This window comes from Nomascus leucogenys, chromosome 4, assembly GCF_006542625.1.
Source record: "Nomascus leucogenys isolate Asia chromosome 4, Asia_NLE_v1, whole genome shotgun sequence".
Taxonomy (NCBI): Eukaryota; Metazoa; Chordata; class Mammalia; order Primates; family Hylobatidae; genus Nomascus; species Nomascus leucogenys.
Window position 1 is genome coordinate 35,883,239 of NC_044384.1, and position 13,777 is coordinate 35,897,015.

Here is a 13,777-nt window from a genome sequence, read left to right on the forward strand (position 1 = left end):
AACATTTTAAATTGTTATTTTGTGTATGAAAATAAACACGTGTAATTTTCAAACAACCTCAGATTCAACCATTAATTTAGAGATGCTTTCTTCTATATATCTATTAACATTACAAACTTTGTTTTTTTTTTAACTTCTAAGTTCAAAGGTACATGTGCAAGTTTGTTTATATAGGTAAACTTGTGTCATGAGTTTTCTTTGTACAGATTATTGCATCACCTGAGTACACCCGTTTGATGATCAAAAGAACAAGTAAATAAAAACACATGCCCAATATAGACAACTTAGCCAGTAATCCTCTTCATGGCTTTGCACAGACAAATATTGAAAATTTCAAGCCCCATTTTCTCAAATAGAAAATATTAAGGTTGAATTACCTTCTTAAGGTATATGAACATAAGTACAAAATGCAAATTCATAACAAATGAGTACATCAAAGATGGTACAGAGTAAGACAAAGTCTTCTCTGAGTACCAAAGGCAGAAAATGCTTTGTTTTGATATCTCCTGCCTGAAGGAAACTTTTTTCCTCCCCTTTGTTAACTGTAGTTGACTTCCCTCTGCAGATTTGGAACATCTATGGCATCCATCAACATGATTATATACACTAGAAAAACGCTAAATCTTTGTTCTGTCTATTTTGGCATATAAAGATTCTGATTTAAAGTAAGCAAGATAAATAAGACATAGAGTATCAAAAAGTCTGATCTCCACATTCAAATTATCTGGCTGACCTGTGTATGCCACTGCACACACACACAAACACACACACACACACACACGATACCATTTACACATGGACTTATCACAGAGAAAGCACCACTTTCAACAGCATTATTCTCTATCTAGTTAGAATGCAGTTATTTGTTCAAAGTCACAAAACTTAGCTGGCAGCCCTACAAAACAAGATTTATTGAAATTCCCACCCAAATCTTGCTATGAATTCACCAATTAATATGATGAAACAATAATCATTAGAATGGAAAAATAGTACAAATATGAAGAAAAACATAAGTGATAATTTGGTACCAAATAATTTTGAAGAAATCCTTGTTTATAACAAATTAACCAAAAACTTATTTCAGAAATGTTTTTAAATAGTTTTTATGATTTATTTACTTTTGAAAAGTATGAAGCTTGTTCCTGGAAACTCTGGTTAAAAAACGCTAGGGCAGAGTTTAAAGTTAACAGCATGGACCATAGAACATTAGTTACCCAATAAAACCTTAATATTATTTCCTTCTGAAGAGAACTGCTTCTTCATTAACTTTTGAAATAAACAACACACTCAAAAGATTACTCATTCTTTTGTTGACTTCAGCCCAGTGTTCTTACATGTTCACACTAAAAAGTTCCATGAAGTTTATTTCAAGCAACAGGGGGCTGAGAAAGCTGATTTCACTTACAGTTTGAGGTTTCTTCCCCTGTCTTTAAATATTTATACTTCCAATAAACAAACACAGATGTTTAAAAAGAAAAAAAAACTAACTAAAAACCTTGCCCTGTGAAAACAGGCATATGGCAGAGGTTTTTCAGTATGGTTTGATTTGGAATATACTAGAAATGATGCAATTATTTAATGGTTTTGTATAACTAACACAAAAATTCTTTGGCTTATGTAGACAATAAAGTTTTTACAAGTCATCTAAACTTTTTACAAATGGATAAGTGATTACATTTAGATAGATGTGGCAGAGCTGTCTGTAAGACCGAAAATATCTGGCGCGATTCGAGTACATTAATCAAATACAGACAACTGGATAAGAATCATGAATAGATATTCTGTCTCTAGCTACAACATCAGTTAATATATCAGCAGGGAAGAACAATTAGGAAAGTCATCAGTTATGTTTATATTTATACTTTATTATTGAAAGCTAATTGTTTCTGTAGCTAAAATATTATTTATTGATTATAGGCCATAGAAAGTTATTTATAATGAAACTATGCTTGATTATTCAAAGTATTGATTTTCACAAACGAAAGCTAAAACCACTAAAACAGTGATGTTGCGATAACCTGTGACCAAGGCATCAGCCATACTTGAAAATTTAACATTTAGCACAGGAGTTGAACCATAAACAAAAGGAAAATAAATAAGTCCATGCCCTGTTCTTATCTTACACAGGTGTTAGCCTGGATTTAGTCTTGGCTAGATTTGGGAATATTTTGAACATAAATAAAGGTGTATTTACTCAATTTGATAAGCTGTTTCCCTAGCAATAAATTAAAATAACCACATCACAATTTTCTTGGATATCAAGTCAAATAATGAATGTAAAGTATACATAATAGTCATACAATTGTTTGTTTGTTTGTTGGTTTTTCATTTTACACTATTTCTGCTCTTTCCTGGTGTTTTGATATCATAGAGAGACACTACTGTCTCTCTTAACCTCTCTATTGAAAAGGCATTGTCCTGGGCTGGGGAAACCAGAGTATGGCACAGTAAAACATTCAATAAAATTAAAGTATCCCAAGTTTTTATCTTCTGGCATACCATTTCAGAGAATCTTGAGAGAAAAACAATGAGAGTGATATTGCTTGGATATTGTAGATGATTAGTCAGAATGAAATAATTGAATAATCAAAAAGGTCTGGATTCAAATTTTAGCTGTTACTTTCTAGGTGCATGACTCTAAATGAACTACTTAATCCCTCTGAGTTTTAGTTCTTCATCTATAAACTGTGAAAAATTACTCATCAGAGTTATTGGAGGAGTTAGAAACAATATATATGTAGTATATTCCATTTATTAGGTGCCACATGAAACAGAGAACCTGGATTTATGTTCCCCGGCAGAGGATTTCTGTTGTGTTGTGACTTCTGCACTGGGGTTTAAGGAGATAGCTACTCTTCAGCTTTGAGAGGATCCCTACTATTAATGCCTCACAAGGACCCCAAAAAAAAGAAGATGAGAACAGATTTCTCTCTCTTTCAAACTTTTATCTGCTTTTGCTTTTCTTTCATGTCCTGTTGAAAAGACTGTGATTTGAGAGAAACTACAACATTTTCACTGAAATTAGAGATAGAAAGGAATAAAATAATCATATGGTTTGACTCTGTGTTCCCACCCAAATCTCACATTGAATTGTCATCTTGAGGGTTGAAGGTGGAGCCTGGAGCAAAGTGATTGAATCATGGGGGTGGTTTCTAATGATTTAGCACCATCCCCCTAGTGCTGTCTTGTGACAGAGTTCTCACAAGATCTGGTAGTTTGAAAGTGTGTAGCTCTTCTGCCTTTGTGTGCTTTCTCTCTCTCCTGCTTCCAAGTCAAGATGTGCTGGCTTCTCCTTTGCCCTTCTGCCATTATTGTAAGTTTCATGAGGCCTCCAAGCCATGCTTCCTGTATAGCCTGCAGAACTGTGAGTCGATTAAAGCTCTTTTCTTCATAAATTACCCAGTCTCAAGTAGTTCTTTATAGCAGTGTGGAACGAATTTAATACAAAGAAAAAATAAGTGGATGAAATGAGAGCAAATTAAAATTAAAATAATTCCTATTAAAAGGTTCAGAGGGCCCACAATGGTGCATGCCTGTAATCCCAGCACTTTGGGAGGCCGAGGTGGGTGGATCATTTGAGGTCAGGAGTTCAAGACCAGCCTGGCCAACATGGTGAAACCCCATCTTTACTAAAAATACAAAATTAGCCAGGCACGGTGGCTTGCGCCTGTAATCCCACTTACTGGGGAGGATGAGGCAGGATAATCACTTGAACCTGGGAGGGTGAGGTTGCAGTGAGTCAAGATTGTGTCACTGCACTCCCACCTGGGTGACAGAGCGAGATTCTGTCTCAAAAAAAAAAAAAAAAAGTTTCAGAGGCCGTGAACCTTGGTAGAACTCATGTATATGATGGAAAATGCCTGAAAGAATGAATGTGGGTATTTTGAACTTCATTCTGGTATTTACAAGACAGATATTTTCAATAGATGAATTGATTTTAATGTGAAAAATAGAAGAGAAAAATCATCTTTTAATGGAAGAAATTTAAACAAAAGCATTAATTGCACATTGGTTATATAATCATAAGTGGTAGTTATTTATTTCAATCATTCATTCATTTACTCAATCAAAATGTATTTATTATGTACTGAGTATAGGCTGGAGGATAATGAAGGAAAAAAGTAAACTCACTACTAGAACACCAACCTGCCTGCTACTATTTACTTTTCAGCAGTAAGAGCAGATTGGCTGCTTTGTGCATGTCCAGGTTTCCTAGCTACATTCAGTGGGATAAACAGGGTATCTGTGCTTACTCTATCTTAATCAGAACTGAAACTACACACTCTTTTAAATTCAGTGAAGTTTTTGCCTCCTACACTCCTCTGAAAATGCTCCCATGAGGTCACCAGGATTCTCCATGGTTCTAAATCCAGTGTTTAATCTCTGTCTCCAACTTTGTTAAAATTTAAGACTTCAATCAAATTTCACCTTCTCAGGGAGGTTAATTCTAACTACTTTATTTAATGCAATACACCTCAGCTTTTCTGTGCCTTGCTTTACATTTTTTTCATAGCACTTTCATCTTCTCATATTTTAGACAATTCAGTAGTTTGTTTTATTCATTTCTTGACTGTACTAAAATGTAATAACCATGATGTCAATGGGCTTTTATTCCACATGCCTAAGATAGTGGTAAGCCTAGAAAGCCTTCAGCCAATATTTGTGGAATAAATGAATGTGCTTTAAGAATTTTTAAATTTATTTCTTTGAAAATTTATTTGTTTTTTATTTTCTATATGTTTTGTAGAAAAGTGTTAATGTAACAGACTGCTATGTTTAGAAAGCTCTTTTATGCCAGATTGGCCCTTGACTGGAATCTAGGAAACTGGATTTCAGAAAGGCCCCCACCATACCCAGAAATGATGAGTAGCATTTATTACATGCTTTTACAACTTCTTGGTTGGGGAATTAAGTACATCCTGTATGATTCCACTGGGAGAGTCTCTTGCAAGCCTGTATCTGGTTTCATCCGGACTTTGTGTACTTTCCCTTGCTGATTTTGTTGTGTATCCTTTCACTCTAATAAGTCATAACCATGAGGAAGACTATATTCAGAGTCCCATGAGTTATCCTAGTGAATCATTAAAACTGGGAATGGTTTTGGGGAACACGGACGCACACCCCACACATAAATGTATATATATATACACACACACACAGACATATCTATCTGTCTATCTATCTGTCTGTCTGTCTGTCTGTCTGTCTGTCTATCTATCTATCTATCTATCTATCTAATTGGCACATATATGTGGCATAAACTTGTCAGATAAAAATATAATTGATTATTGCCTTCTTGCCTAATTTCCATTATTTCCATGTTTTCTTTTTATTTTATCTTCTATTGCTTATATTGGAAAATTCCCTCAACTGGGCAGACATAGTTGATTATTAATTGATATTTAAAAGCAATGCCTCTAACATAGATGGGCAGTTTTGTTTGTACTGATGGGAGTCTTTGCTTAAGAGTGACCAGTAAGTAAGCCAACAATTACATTGGAGATTCCCGAATATAAAACTTCAGATATCTTTTTTTCCTGGAAATATTTAACATGAGAATATTTCTCATGTTTATTTCCCAGAAGACAAAGTCTTCCTACTGCTATCCTCCATGTTTGGAGTGGTAATAGTAGTTTCTACCTTACCGACCTTTTTTAGTTCTATGCCTCAGTTCAGACCTCTACTTGCTCTAAGGCCCCAGTCTCTGCTGTGTTTTTGAGGGCACATTGGCTACCTTACCATCGACATCCTGCTCTGCTGGCACACAAGGCCTAAGCGTCTCTCAGCCCTGCTTCATCAGTTATCACGCTCCTACCCCATCTGTTTTTAATTTTCAAAAGTGATGTTGAAATCTCTTATCATTGTGGATCCTTTTCTGCTTCTTCTGTTTTCTTTAATACTGTGGATTTATACATTTTTATTAGTTTTACTATTGTGTTAATAAGGTCTTGAAACAGACAGACGATGGAAACCTCTGTTAAAGCCCAATTATAAACATCTTAACTATTTTACAAAATGATCTGTAGACATAATCCCTGAGCAGGATGTTAGGCTGTCTACCTGGTATGATTTCAGCAGTCACTAGATGCCTCTTCCCCCACAATCTCTGGTTTACCTGCTTCTTCACACATGGAAATCCTTGTTCCATTAAATAAATGCTTTAATTCCACCAGTAGAGGCAACAGTGAACACGTAAATGTCTATGAAATGTTGGCATAATTCAAACTCATATTTAAAACATAGACTTTAGATTTTTTACTGAGAGTAAAGTTTGAAAAGGAAAAAGTAAACCATAGTGTTAAGACTCTACACCTAAAAGTAGGAATTTGAGCAGCAAAATAAACACTGAAGCAATGTATACAAGATGGGATACTCAGTTATTAAAATCAATTCACTTCTGATAAGGTTATACAAAACACAATGTGAGCTGGACTGGGAAACAGACTTATAAACATACTCTTAGCATTACCAAAGGGTTCAGTGGTTTTTTGCTATGCCTGAAAGGGATTACACTAGTGGTACTTAATTCCTCTTCACCTCTGCAATCTTATAATGCTTTAAAAATATTTGTCCTGGAACCACAATTATGTCTGCTGATCTAAATTTAGCATTATTATTGATTTTTAAATATTAGTATTTTTAAAATATTTGAACATATATCATTTTCTTGGATTTCCTTTTGTTGTTCCACAGTTAATGTTTCTCAAGTTTAAAGAATTTGTTTAAGAAAATCTTTATTTTATCTTAATTTTCAGTAATTTACTACCCCTCATTGATACAAAACCCCTTCAGCTTGCAGATTTTTCCTCTCCATATTGCTACGAACAGCACTGCCATTAGGCCTTGACAAGAAAAGACCTACCCCAGGATTCAAGTTTTAGGAGCCCATACATGGGGAATGCCTTCCTTAAATTTTTGAAGTCCCACTTTGATGGCCAGGAGTGGCCTGAGCTGACAGTGTTATAGGAACAGGGTCAGTAAGCCTGGATTCAGACCTTTCGAGATCTCATTCTTGGCTTCCACTAGATGTCCCTGTCAGAAACTTATCCCTGTCAGAAACTTATATCCACAGAGTCATCCCAGGACCTGTGGCCAGGCCTTAGTTCTAAGAGGAAAGTCTGGAACCTCCCAGATGGCCAGTGCAGTATTTTCTTTAAAAGATCATGTGATATCCATCCACCAAAATGGTGCGAAGAAGACGATTTTGTGTCACTTATATGTGTTATGCAATAAAACCTCTCCATAATAAGAAAATTTCAAGGCTCTGAAATCATGGTCCACTCTTCATGTAGTATGGACCCATGCATCAGCTTTCATTAATCTGTGATAACACATCTAGTCTACAGCCCTCGAAGGCAGCAATTTTTGTGGCAGATATTATTTACGCTGTGTGTCCCCTACTTCTGACATATAGGTGGTCATTCTACTCTTCTGCTAATGCCATGTTCTGGTTCAGGGAGTCCTCCAGGGATGGCCATGCCTTTCTCTCCAAGAGCTTTGGCGAACTCTACTCCAATCTGAACAGGTCTTTTGATTCTTGCACTTTTTTGTCCCTAATTGATGTACTAATGTACTCTCCCAGATGTTATAAATGGAATAGACATTCCTTGCACAAATGTAACTGCTTTCACTCTGACTATGGACTTCTCATCTTTCCTCCCTGCTAGTAGCAATGTGTGGAAGACAGGGGTGCATCATTTATATTTTTCTGCATACCCTGGGTAAAACTTGCATTTGAAGTCATTATCGACAAAGAACAGTCACAATATTTGAGACAGTCATTAGAAACCAGTGCTCATGGGTGGCTCAGTGGATGGTGCAGTATCATGAGCCATGAGGTAACCAGCATTAAACAAATGGTACTAGAGAAATGCAGAGGCAAAAACATCCAGAGTTATGGCATTTGTGATTAATAACAGCATTGATGCCCTGCCTCTTATTGCAGTGAGATATGAAATTAGCTAGGAACAGTGCATTTGACAATAAATTATAGATACAGGTGGTTCCTGGACACTGTGAAGAGTCGTCGTTGACTGGTCAATAATGAATAATGTAAGCTTTCCTTTTTTATTATTCTAAATAACAATCAATAAATCACTATACCTTACATGGGCCCATGAATTTTATAAGTCCCTTTTAAATCAAATTATGTACATACATAGGAATCCCATACACACACCAAAATATTTGCCCAGAGCCCCACATACCCTAGAAGGAGCTCAGGCTATGAAAGCTAGTTCATATATTTTATCAAATCATTTGAATTGGAAGAATCTATTGAACAATGATATTAGGGTTTCAATTTTCACTATTATATTTGACATAGTATATTTATAGATTAATAATTAAAGAGATCAGTTAAAAGATTTTAAAAGCACTGATATATAATTAAATATTATTTTTCTAATTTATATGACCTTAGAATTTATTTCACAATTATGTGTTAATATGAAATTTAGATAAGTTTTGAAATCTCTAAAATCCATGTAAATAAAACTTGATTAGTGTCTTGTCTGTAATATCATAGATTCAGTTTGAATATAGCTAGTTTAATTATTGCCTTTACAATTTAAAAGGCAAATTACATTTATTATAGAACCTAAAATATCAACATTTTTTACATTGGTACTAGGTATCTTCCTGTAATATTTTTGGAGCACTACATGTGTTATCACAAAAGCCAAGTTCTGGGGACTTCCAATATTCAAATTGAGATGAAGTTCGTAAAATAGAGTATTAGGCAATAAAATTTTAAAAAGTGTTTTCTATTTTTCTGTTGAATAGAAAAATCGAGTTGCAGAAACAAACTTGCAGTTTGAAACAACTTATACATAGTTTAAAACTATTTACAACAGTAGAATATTTATATATGATGAATCAAAGAAAATTTGTAAAATAATAAATGCCACCTTAATGGAGGATGTGGTGGGAAAAAGAAAAATCAATGAGGTTGAGAATAACCCTTCAGAAGTCTTCAATCATATTTTACTTTTTTATTGACAAGCATACCAGTATTTCTTTAATTATTCATTAAATCTTTGTCTATTACTAAAAAACAATGTAATAAGTTTTTTTTTTTCTTTTTTTTGAGACAGAGTCTCGCTCTGTCACCCAGGCTGGAGTGCAGTGGCGCGATCTCAGCTCACTGCAAGCTCCGCCTCCTGGGTTCACGCCATTCTCCTGCCTCAGCCTCCCGAGTAGCTGAGACTACGGGCGCCCGCCACCACGCCCGGCTAATTTTTTTGTATTTTTTAGTAGAGATGGGGTTTCACCATGTTAGCCAGGATGGTCTTGATCTCCTGACCTCGTGATCCGCCCGCCTTGGCCTCCCAAAGTGCTGGGATTACAGGCGTGACCCACCATGCCCGGCCGTAATAAGTTTTTAAAAAAATACTAAATACCTACTCTCTTTCCAAAAATATAAAATATATGCATAACTATTATATATAATAATTATATAAATATACAAAGTATTATATATAATAGTTACACATTTGTGTAATAGTTCTGTATGTATAACTTATATATAATAGTTATTAAACAGAAGTTATATATAAAGTTATTATATGGCTATATATGTTATGTAAGTTATATATGTATAACTATTATATGATATATACATAAAACTTTATATAGATATATAATATATAGAGATATATAGAGATTTAATATATAGAGATATAATAGATATATATTATATATCTACATAAAGTGAGTTGTATATCTATATTATATATCTATATAAAATCAATTATAATAAATACTAATAACTATAGTTTGCCAGGCAACTATAGTTTGCAAGCCAACACGGCCTTAACTATTCTAATTTTGCAGTTGTTCTTTACATAAACCACAGCATGTTGGTCAGTGTATTAGTCTGTTTTGCATTACTATAAAGGAATACCTGAGACTCGGTAATTGATAAAGAAAAGAGGTTTAGTTGGCTCAGAGTTCTGCAGGCTGTAGAGAAAGCATGGCACTGGCATTTGCTCAGCTTCTAACGAGACCTCAGGGAGCTTTTATTCATGGTGAAAGGCAAAGGGGGAGCAGGCATGTCACACGGAGAGAGAGATAGCAAGAGCGGGGAGAGGTGCTTGCCACACGAAGTCAGGAGATCGAGACCATCCTGGCTAATACGGTGAAACCCCATCTCTACTAAAAATACAAAAAATTAGCCAGGCATGGTGGCAGGCGCCTGTAATCCAGCTACTCGGGAGGCTGAGGCAGTTTGCTCTTTTCACTAGGATAGGATGTATCTCTCATTTTACACACCAGAAAACAGAACAAGAGAATTTATCTCTTGCCTCATATTCAAGCACTATATCTACTTAAGTACTGGTTCCTCATTCCCACTTCATTCTAAGGTATAACTATGGGGAAGTACGTGACATATGCTTATGTGAGTTATCTTTTTTTCTCTCTCTCTGTTTCTTTCATACTGATACATGGAAAGACAAACACCTCAGTCTTAAAGCTTGTGGCCTGAATGTGATTGAGTTGTCTCATGATGATGTGACTTTGGGTAGCATAGTGTTGAGGGAAAGGATTTCTGAGGAACCAGACAGGAAAAGGCAGAGATGCAGAAATGATGACAAGGGAAATATTACTAACATTTACAACCCTTAGGGACTGCTTATTTAATATTTGGACTTTTCTCATTCATAACTTTTAATCTCATTTATTAAACCCACTATTTGACTTACATCTCCACACTCTAACTTGAATGAGAACATAATGTTAAATATTTTCTAATAAACTGCTATTTTGGAAATAGTGGAATAAGAAAGTTCAACCAGTTGTTTTCATGATCTACAGGCCAGAATTAAATCACTTGCTTTTACGTCAGTGTCTATGTATTTGGGGGAAACATTTATAAAACATGAATAAATATTCACTTGAAATTCTATAATTATGACAAATCCATTCCATTCAGGCCTATCCAACTGAGCTTTGCTCATGGAGATATCATTACTGTAACAATGTTCTCCTAAGTGAAACAAAAGGAATTTAGCAAAACCAATAAGCAATCATGTTTTTCACTTAAAATGTCAGCATACAGGCTGGCACCGTGGCTCACTCCTATAATGCTAAAACTTTGGGAGGCTAAGGTGGGCAGATCACTTGAGCTCAGAAGTTCAAGACCAGTCTGGGCAATACGGCAAAACTCCTTCTTGACAAGAAGTACAAAAATTGGTTGGGTGTGGTGGCATGTGCCTGTAGTCCCAACAAGTTGGGAGGCTGAAGTGAGAGGATTGCTTGAGCCCAGGAGGTGGAGGTTGCAGTGGACCATAATTGTGCCACAACACTTCAGCCTGGATGACAGAGTGAGACCCTGTAGTTAACTGGAATTACAAAAATCACTAAATATAGAGATTCTTCCTCAAATAAACTTATTTTCTTCCCTTACCCTTATACATATCCACTAGTGAACCTTAAAAATCATAAAAACATTACATTAAAAATAGTTATTAATTATTCTATGCTGTAAAGCTAAAAATGGCATAGGATTCATGAGAATCAGAAGGATGAAAGTACTCCTAAAGTGAACATAAAACAGTGAAATGTTCTTTTCATTTAACTGAGAGAAATAAAGAAACAGAGCTAAAAGGGAAGAAATTAAGATGATATTTGAAAATAATTTCCGTGTTTCTATTTTGTTTCTGATAGCTTTGTCGTAGTCATTCAGGTCAAGGATGTTATTTATGCTTAAACATTTCTCTTGCCACATTGATTTTTTTCACCAACATCAGCAAAAATATGTCATTAGAAATATACACATATACATGCATATGTATATTTCTATCAAACATCAGCTTTTTCAGATGCATTGCTCCTACTTAGCCTAATTTCCTACCATTTATTTGAGGCACAGGGGAGCTGAAGACAAGATGAATTTTAAGGTTATATATCCGGAGTAAAATAGTCTCTACCTATTTAATGGTATGAATTCAGAATTAACAGCAAAGGAACTCGAAGGAATATACCTAAAACTGGTCATGTTAAAGAGCCAAAATTCTCACATTGACTATATCAATAGGTCGCTAAGAATCTAAGACCTTATAGAATGTTGGCATAAGGTGAACAAATTAATCCGTGATTTCCCAGTATTGATTTAGCTTGAATTCATTTATGAGACTGTTTTAACAGAAAACAAGCCTTGTGGTTCAGAGTCTAAGACACATCAGTTTGGGATGGGAAGAAGTCTAAATCAAGAGACAGCATGCATTCTGCCTTGAAGGGTGAAAATAAAAATTAGGCATTTAGCTAAGAATCAATCGTATTTATACAACAACATAAAATAAAAACCACTTACTTTAACTGACTTGTGCAAATAGCTTCAAAATTTAGGTGCAAATTCATAGAGCATATATCCAACACTTCAACCTTCCCTTCATGTAAGAATCTTTTCTATCTGACTGAAAATCATTTGGCCTCTCCTGAAACAATTTTAGTGATGGGTAGATCATTACTTCAAAAAGAAGCTGCATACATTGGGATGCCTGGCACTAGAAAGAGCTTCTCCTTGCCATTCTCAGTTCTAGCTTTGGGGTTGTCCAGAGTAAATTTAAGCCCATGTTTACCTGATAGCCCTACACACATACGAGATGCTTTTCAAATTCTTCCATAAGTTAATCAACTAGAATTTCTTCAATTATTCTATATAAAATAGAATTTGTAAGGCAGTTTTAGTGTTTGATTTATTTTGATAAAATGAACAAAATGATAAAAGCTATCACAGCCTCATCTCAAGACATGAGCAGGCTTCCATAACAATGTACATAATTGCCGTTTTGAAACCATTTCAGACAGAATGCAAACAAAAATCTCACCAGGTTTTGAAGAAGAGTTAACCACATTGGAGACATAAAGTAGGAATCATAAAATAGAATTACTATAGGCATGAATCTAGGAAGGCCTCCAAAAAACCTAATAATATTAAGATCCTGCATTGGTACTCCTACTGGTTAAATGTCTATTTTTCTACCAGAATATTCAGGTGGTCTAATGACTAAAGCAAGATGGAAATTAACATTGCACAGTAATGTACACTATAACTGCTAAGACTTGTGTCTTTTATTTTTGTAGGCAGGATGAGGGCATCTCTGTCAGAGTTCCTTTTTTTTTTTTTTTTTTCGACAGAGTTTCACTCTTGTCACCCAGGCTGGAGTGCAGTGGCGTGAGCTCGGCTCACTGTGACATCCGGCCTCCCAGTTCAAGTGACTGCCCTGCCTCAGCCTCCTGAGTAGCTGGGATTACAGGCACCCGCCGCCACGCGCGGCTAATTTTTGTATTTTTAGTAGAGATGGGGTTTTGCCATGTTGGCCAGGCTGGTCTCAAACTCCCGACTTTAGGTGATCCACCCATCTTGGCCCCCCAAAGTGCTGGGATTATAGGTGTGAGCCACCAAGCCTGGCCCAGAGATCCATTTTGTTAAGTGGCAACATGAAAGTATTTTTTGTATGGCAATTCGAATATATACAAAACGTGTGATTAAGCAAAGAGATGATTTGTGTGTGTCTATTTTTACATATTGTTTTTGGCAGCAAATCTAAACTTCTAATCTCCTCTGTGATACTAAGGCTGAAACTGGGCAAATGACATTGTCGAGATTTTTGGCTACCTGGATCTATGTTAAATACTGCCAAGGGGAGTAACTACAGTGAAATAAAAAGGCAGAAAACAGAAAAAAGTCTTCTTGTTTATTTTAAATGACCTTATTAAGGTATAATTAACATAGAACAAACTGCACATATTTAAAATATGCAATTGGCTAAGT